This window comes from Pararge aegeria, chromosome 9 (assembly GCF_905163445.1).
Source record: "Pararge aegeria chromosome 9, ilParAegt1.1, whole genome shotgun sequence".
Lineage (NCBI taxonomy): Eukaryota > Metazoa > Arthropoda > Insecta > Lepidoptera > Nymphalidae > Pararge > Pararge aegeria.
In genome coordinates, this window is record NC_053188.1 from 15,329,784 (window position 1) to 15,338,875 (window position 9,092).

The 9,092-nt window shown below is 35.6% G+C and overlaps 1 non-coding gene across 1 annotated transcript; it reads left to right on the forward strand.

Annotated features, from left to right (window-relative positions):
* Positions 1 to 347: 347 nt before the first annotated feature.
* Positions 348 to 420, forward strand: Trnak-cuu. Its single transcript has one exon. It is a non-coding gene; the product is annotated as a tRNA-Lys (tRNA).
* The last annotated feature ends 8,672 nt before the right edge of the window (positions 421 to 9,092 follow it).

The window sequence follows — 9,092 nt, forward strand, 5'->3', positions numbered from 1 at the left end:
ATCATTTCACTAAAAAATTAAGTGATTAAAAAAAATTGGGTAAAATGTATTGACTTTCGTAATTTTTTTTTATTAACAATGAACATTTGATAAACAATGGAGTCACTGTTGATAGGTTAATCTCATTTATCAGCGTAAAACCAACTTGCATCACGTGTAATGGTTTGTCGACAACTTTGTTATCCGAGCTTGTGGAGAGCGACCTCTTGCTTCGGTGGAGTGGCTCGCACGAGGGCCTCGTCCGAGCGTGAAGAGTGTACGCAACTAACGCAAAATAACGAAAGCAACGAACATAAACCGTTTCTACTTTTTAGATATAGTTCAGTTTTTATTATTAACTAAAAAGTGCCCGGCTAGCTCAGTCGGTAGAGCATGAGACTCTTAATCTCAGGGTCGTGGGTTCGAGCCCCACGTTGGGCGAAACTCTTTTTTTATTTTATTAAAATATTATTTTTACTTATATTAATAGGATTAAGACGTTTTTATTGTTTTTTTTACGTATTCACAGCGATATTCCCTCTGTCCTTAGCCAGCTGGTCTGGATAGGCTCCGCTTGATATCTACTGTATCTGAGTTCGGAAAATTGGCGTTCTTTATCTAAACTGAGGTTGGGTAACACCTTATTACTTCAAAAAGAGAAGTCTGAATTGCCAAACGTTTTATATTTTTTTTTGTTTTTATGTTGTTGTTTTTTTATTTGTACCATGCAGTAAACTTCCTACTACCGAAACGGCTTTTATTAATTTAGATAGAAAGATGGATACATACATAAATATCATTTATTGCCCAAAATTAAAATGAAATAAGTTTTAAAATAATGCTTTAAGGCGGTCTTATCGTTCAAGGCGATCTCCTTTGTGGAAGAATCAAGTTAATGAAAGAAAGCGGAGCGGTGCAATAAGTTAGTAAGATAATATTTTAGTTCTGATAATATAATATGTAGGCACAAAAAGTACATTTAACGGAAAAGAAATCATAAAACAGCGTTTTTTTTTATTTCACTCTTGTAGTAAGATGGTAAGTGATAATGCTTTCTAAGTTTTTAGTGGAATAACAGTTGTATTTACTCCATATTACTTCAATTCTCCTAATCCGATTCTACGTCCGCCATCGTTCTGGAACGCTTAGGGTCAGCGCAGACAGAGAGGAATAATCCTCGCGCGGTCTCGGGCATTTTTTTACGGATCGTGTATGCTCGAGCATGCGTGCGACCGCGCGAGCCTGCGCGAGTAAACCGTTCTGGGTTACCTCACGCCAGTTTGTCGCGAAAGTTCGTCAACGATGGTGGACTGGGATATGATTATAATTGCGCTTTTGGCGGAAGAAGAAGAAATGGAAGAACATATTAATAAAATAAGGCGCCAGAAAGTCAGACGAAGAATATGGGTCGAGGAATGTTGGCAGGAAAGGTGTAGTTATGGTGAATTTAATACACTTTGTACAACTTTACCATCGAAAGGAGTTTTGTTTTATGATTACTATAAAATGGATTATGAAAAATTTCGAATGCTTGTGGAAATTTTACGTCCATATATTTAAAAGAAGACCACTAATTATCGTTCAACCATTTCTATTGAGGAACGCTTAACCATTTGTTTAAGGTAAGTAAAATATCAAATGTAAGGTCATTTGTTTTTTATTTATTGAATTAAGTATTTAAAAATCAGAACATTTTTTAGATACGAGAGATTTCTCATGTTGGAAAAGAAATTAAGTACTAATATTTTTCAGATACAAAGGGTATACGGTGATGTTTAGATAAAATAGCGTTGTTGTTAACTCTTTCAAAACCACAATCGTATAAATCAGACAAAATATAGGTGAAAAAGAATTATTTTTCTTAAAGTTCTATCCTTTATATCTGGAAAAAGCTAATACTTTGTTAAAACTAAAAATACAACTGGATTAAGCGCGTACTATTTTTAGTTTAGATCTAATAGTAAGTAATACTTATTAAAAATTATGTGCATTATCAGAATCTTCAGTCGAATAGTTCGTTTGCCTTAACAAATATGAGTTACTTGTATCTAAGGACGTATAGTAACTTTGCATAGTTGGATTGTCTGCATTCGTAGTTATATTTTTAGTAGTATAGGACTTTGTTATAAATTCAACTGGCGGACTTTCTTGAAATTGAAATGATGTACTCGGAGCGACTGATGATGGTACATACGTTGTGTCTTTAGTATTATCTACAGTATATACTGTAGTAGGATTTTCAATTGAAGAACGTGATTCATCAAAAGGTAGAGTTCGATTAATATCATGCTTAGCGTAAAATTTTAATTCCGCATCATTAACTATTTTAAATACGTCTTTCTTTATTTCGGCCTGAATTTGCTCTGGAAGTTTTTTTACAGTGGAAGCCATTGTCTTAAAAAAGATATCTACAGGATCTTCGGATTCTTTACTAAGGAGATATTTTTCTAGAATATCTGATGCACGTCCCCGATTCTCCTTCGGTTGTGAATACGAGTAACTAGACATTTGGGATGATGGTCGTGGGGAGTTATTGTCATTGTCCAGGCTCAAAGTATTTGATGTTTGTGTGTCTTCTTCTGGCGATGAATCTAAATTCGACGTTGGTTGTCTATGCTGCAAATGTGGTTTGAGGAACTCCAACTGCCTTTCATACTTTATTGGCCGATGCTTTCCACCAGCAGCACCACTCTTGTACTTTCTTAAATTTACAGCCTTTCTAAAATTGTCCCGTATTGATTTCCAATGTTTTTGACAATCTGAAACTAATAAAATGAACAATAAATTTACTTGTATTATACTTACTTTTAGCTACCCTAATAGGTCAAAAACATGATAAAGATAATTTTACTTTTTTTTCAGATTTTTGACTGTAGGCAGTAGTTTCAAATCCTTGGCTTTCAACTACCGCGTGGGTTACAGCACAGTTCGGTCAATAGTGTATGAAACTTGTGCTGCAATTTGGAAAGTATTGCAGCCTATTGTCATGCCGAAGCCAACAGAGGAGACTTGGTCGCAAATTGAAGAAGGGTTCAAAAATATTTGGCAATTCCCGAACTGCATTGGAGCACTGGATGGCAAGCATGTACAAATACGATCGCCCCATAACAGTGGAAGTCAGTTTTACAACTACAAGAAATCATTTACGGCTACGTCTACAACGGCTAACAATACGGTACGTATTGTTAGCCGTTGTAGACGCAAATTACAAATTTGTTATAGTTGATGTTGGTGCATACGGCCGCAATAGTGATGGCGGTATATTGTCAAATTCTAAGTTAGGACAAAAATTAAATAATACACTTCATATACCTCAGAATAAGTGTTTACCAATAAAGAAATACCACACGTATTCGTAGCTGATGAAGCATTTCCGTTAACCAATAATATAATGAGACCTTTCCCTGGAAATGTCATTAGAGGTGACGAGCAGAAAAAAATATTCAATTATAGACTGAGCCGAGCCCGACGCATGGTGGAGAGTGCATTTGGAATAATGGTACAGAAGTATGAAGTTTTTCAAAGACCACTAAAAGTGCAACCTCATCATCTAGACAAGATCATACTTGCTTGTACTTGTTTACACAATTTTCTTATTGATGAAAAATATATTCATACTCAATCTCACGAGTCGAATCAATCTGAAATTATATTTCAAGATTTTGAACAGCTAAACGAAGAAGAAGAAGACGGAAGTAATGTAACTGAAAGTATGAAGATACGAGATGAATTCAAAAAATATTTTAGTTCAGAAGCTGGGTCTGTTCATTGGCAAGACAATATAATAAATCGACGTTGTTAATTCATAGTAAAATATGTTTTAATTATTATTTTATCATTCATTTCATTCGAACCTCGGACCTTCTGAATGGAAGTCCGATGCTCTAGCCACTAGGCCACCGATGCTCCGCTCCGCTGTACTATACCTGCATAAAACAATTACACTTAATAGGTACCTACCTGGTTTTCCCATTTCTTCGGATATTTTTTCCCACGCATTCATCTTTACTACTTTGTCACTATATGTTCTGTTCGATACATTAAATAAACATTCATGCAATGATACCAAACATATTAATTTTTCTTCGTCCATTTTACTGTTCGTTATGTAGGTACTTCGGATTAAAAAATGACGTCCACTCTCTTTAAACTCAGTGGTAACACTGAAAGTACCCGTTCCGACGCGGGCGCCGACTCGACGCCGCGCGGGGATTCCCGCGCATCCTCGAGGACGCGCGAGCATTTTTTGTCAGATTCAAGCATTTTTGCACTTTATTGTAATAATTGTAAGGTTTATTTTCAAGTGCGGTAACAAAATCCTCTCCGCTGCGCTCCGTTCTGTCTGCGCTAACCCTTAGCGGCACGTCTTTGTCGGTGTGACCAGAAAATAACCAGAATTAAAAATTCCAAAATTGCCCCGGTCCGGGATCGAACCCGGGACCTGCCACATAGAACCACAGCGCTAACCGCTGCGCCGGGGAGGTCGTCAAAAATCTGCGTATGCAATTGGGCGGCCTTATCGCAACATTAAACAGAAATCTCTTCCAGGCAACCAATGGCGTATAATAACATAAATATATCGAATATTGGTCGGTGGTGCATGTATAGCTACACATGCCAGTATTGATATACATATTTCATTACTTAAATAAATATATAAATACTAGCTATTGCCCGCGACTTCGTCTGCGTTTGTTTTTTGATGTGGCATTAAATTTAGTTGTAGTTCTAAAAAATAATTTAAGTATTCAGTATCGCTAAGCCTTAAATGAGGGGTTTGCTGCTGTCCGCTGAGGAGTTCTGTCTTCTAACTCCAACCGCATTCATCCGATCTACCTAAAGTGTGGGCAAATTAATCACATATTATAACTTCTATAGTACAAAAATAATTATTTCAATCGGTTATAATTTGTCGGAGCTATGGTGTAAAATCGTCAAACACTCATCCCCTCTCCCAAAGGAACCGAGCTTAATGTCGGGATAAAAAGTATCCTATATTACTTCTAACACTTCCAAGAATATGTGTACAAAGTTTCATGAGGAACGGTTAAGTAGTTTTTGCGTGAAAACGTAACAAACAAATAGGGATAGGGATTAGTAGGGATATACAAGACGTGCCGCTAAGCGATTTAGTGTTACGGTGCGATGTCGCGTAGAATTAGTGGTATAACTTCCATACTCCCTAACAGGTTAGCCCGCTAACTTTTTGGACTGCATCATCATTTACCACCAGTACGGCCAGCATGGGTTTTTATCTTCTCCCACAGCTTTATCAATTCTCAGAGCACTTGCGAACAAGTGGAAATAATATCGAAATAATATATGTGTAATTATAAACGGGGGTAAACTTCTCCTAATCCCTGTCTCCTTGCTTTAGCAGGTGGACACGTTAGTTATATCCCTTGTGAGGGTATATTACAGGGGATATAATTTTGGTCTCCTACCAGTGTTAGCCCTTCTGGTGAGATTGCAGTCAAGGGCTGACTTGTAGTGGAATAAAAAAATAAAAAAACAACCATAGAACAACTTAGTACTTTTTTTTATACTACGACAATACACACATCGCCACCTGGCTCGAAAGTAAGCGTAGCTTGTGTTATGGGTACTAAGATGACTGATGAATATTTTTATGAATTATATATACATAAATACTTAGAAAATACATATAAACACCCAGACACTGAAAAACACTTATGCTCATAACACAAACATATTATCCAGTTGTGGGAATCGAACCCACGGCCTTGGACTCAGAAAGCAGGGTCGCTGCCCACTGCGCTAGTCGGCCGTCAAAATGTATGAAGTCACTATGTAATGAACTAAGAGTTCTATCTATGTCCATCCTATTAGCTTACAGATGCTGCTAATTGGGTTTACTTTGATGGTCACTATAGCTTAAGGATTAAGGAGGAAGCTATCTGTCGACAAATGAGCCTATACACTTAAGGGAGGTATTTGTGCCGTTTATCTCTAACGGGACAAATACGGGGCATTCATTCCCCGAGCATAATAAATGACCGAGCTTGAAGTGAAATATTTTCGCCTACCGACCGTTTACCTTCGAATATCAAGATTAATTAAATATTGATAGCAAACGTACGTCAAGATATTCTAAGTTTAACTTAAATCTGTCATAGTTATCGTGCCCCATTTTCATATCTAAATTGAAAGATAGAATAATTATTACAAAACTAGCTGTTGCCCGCGACTTCGTTTGATTTTGTTTTTTTACGTGGCATTAAATTTAGTTCTAGCCTTAAATGAGAGGTTGGATCCTGTCCGCTGAAGAATTCCGTCCTCTATCTCCATCCACAGTTCGGGCAAAATTAAACACTTAATTATTTTAATCGGTTATAATTTGTCGAAGTTATGGTGTAAAATCGTCAAACACTCATCCCCTCTCCCAAAGGCCGAGCTTAATGTCGGGATAAAAAGTATCCTATATTACTTCTAACACTTCCAAGAATATGTGTACGTTAAAGGTTCATGAGGATCGGTTAAGTAGTTTTTGCGTGAAAGCGTAACAAACAAACTTACATTGACATTTATAATATTAGTAGGGACCATTTTTATTATTTATAACCGTAACCTTAATTAGGTTACGGTTATAAATACGTACGTCCTGCTTTTTTGAAGTCAGTTAATAAAACACCCATATTTGTGCCGATTTTGCTGTACAAAATCTCTAAGCTGAAACTAAACTAACTGGTCTTCAAAAAGTCTTCTATTTTTATCCACGGGAAATAATACAAAAAGGATAGATCTTTCATCGTCTGAGTCTCATACAAACGAAACGTCAAACTATACTATCTGTAACACCCCGTCGTTTTTTGCGTCCTTGAACATAGGCTGTGAATCCAATATGAAACTAATTATTTCTTGAAAACTATTTATTTATCAAATAAGAATTATTTTGTTAGCACATTTGTTAAAATGCTTATGTAAATGCTTAATACATTTAATACATTATCTGGCACATATAACTGGTTCTCAAATGAATTTACGAACTTTACAAAATGACTGTAACACTACTTGAAATAAGTACCTGTCAGTTTAGTTTCGTATAGGTATTTGGGAGCAACAGAGTCAGCACCAATAATTGTTATCATCCTATACAATTTTTCTAAAATATTTTAAACGACAAAGTAGAAAAAGCCAACCTGTTGGTTTGTCCATTTTCTACTTTATCCCCCCTTGATTGTTGACCTTTTTATATAGGTACTATAGCCTTTTTATATATATGTCAAGCTAGAAAAAGCTATTATGGCTTCAGAAACTTACTTTTACGCAATATGATAGATTTCTCGTTTAATTAATTACTCCTTAACAACATGTCAGATGTGTCTTTCTCCTAGCACAAAGAACTCTTATTATGTCGACTGTCTTATCGCGGAAAGATAAGGATATACCTAATAATGATTTATGAGCGTGAACTTTCGCAGTTATGGATTCAATGCCGGAAACGTCAAGAAATTAAGTAGGTATTTTTCAACTATAGCAAGGAATGGAAATATACTACTTAATCTATGCAAGCAATAGGCCAGAAACCTGTTAAGATACTTCATTGCTATTCTAGTGGCGTGCACTAGGTTTCTTATCAGGGTATGCATACAGTAGGAAAATTGCATAAAACGGCAAAAATCCTCCTTTTATACGAGTAATATATCAATTTTAGGGTATGCAATGCTTTTGTGCATGTATAAAGTGCACGCCACTGGCCACTGCTACCAGGTCACGTCGCCCAGCCGCTATTTTTCTTCCTACGCTGGGTTATCGTTAAGCTTCCTTGGGGCCATCAAATGCAAGATTTTTTTAAATTGAAGTTGAAGTTCCAGAGATTAGCGCGTTAAAACGAACAAATGAAAAAATGCATAATACCACGGAAGCATGTCACCATAAATATCAGTAAGGGTTTAATTACACTTCACGTCACTTTTTAGAGCACAGTTCAAATTGGCTTAAAAATTTCCAATCCAATAACTAAATATTTATATTTTGAATTAGTTTGAACAATAAATATGCTTGTTTTGATTTAATTTTTGATTACAGGGTGATTCCTTATGAAATATACATATGAGATATTCACCCTTCGACAGTATTTCATAATTAGATTATTTTATTTATTTATTTATTTATTTATTTATTATTTATGTACCATAAATTGTGATTGTGAACATAAGATACATGAAGTGTACAAAGGAAAGCTTATCTCTATAAGAGATCTCTTCCAGCTACCCCAGGATGTGAGTAAGATGATTTAATTGTGGTATAGGTCAAATAAAGGTACAATATATTTCATAACTACTAAGTATATTTAATATATCTAAATAATAACAAAATTCTACATACTAATACAATAACATTCGAATATACTATATATACAAAATACATAAAAATAATATAATAAATATTTATATAATATAAATATAAATATATATCTATAATAAGTAAACAGTGATAAATATACTATAAATATACTATGACAACGATAGATAATGCTCCTTTACATTGTGTTTAAAAGAGTGCACCGATCGGCAGTGTCTAATATGTTCTGGTAGTAAGTTCCAAAGGTGTGTAGCGTGGACGGAGAAAGATTTCTGGAAGAAAATAGTATTATATGAGGGGACATCAAGAGGATTTTTTGACACGCAAGACCGCAAGGGTCTCGTAGGCGGAAGACATAGCTTTATACGCTCACACAAATATCCAGGAGAAGAAGAATTATATAGGATGTTGTAAAGGACAGTTAAAATATGCACATTCCGGCGAAAACGAATTGGCAGCCACTTTAATTGACGACGAAAATCAGAAACGTGATCGAATTTGCGCAATCCGAAGATAAAGCGAATGCACAAATTCTGAAGTCTTTCAAGTTTGTCAAGTAGCTCTTCAGTGGCATCCAAATAGCAGACGTCGGCGTAATCAAGTATTGGTAGCAATAAAGATTGGGCCAACATAATTTTGGTATGAAGCGGAAGAAAATTCTGCAGCCTCCTCAATGAGTGAACGACATAGTGCATACGTTTACTTACCTGGTTTATATGAGCTGACCAAGTTAAATTACTGTCAATTATAAGTCCTAGATTTTTTGAAGTGCACGAATACACAATTGG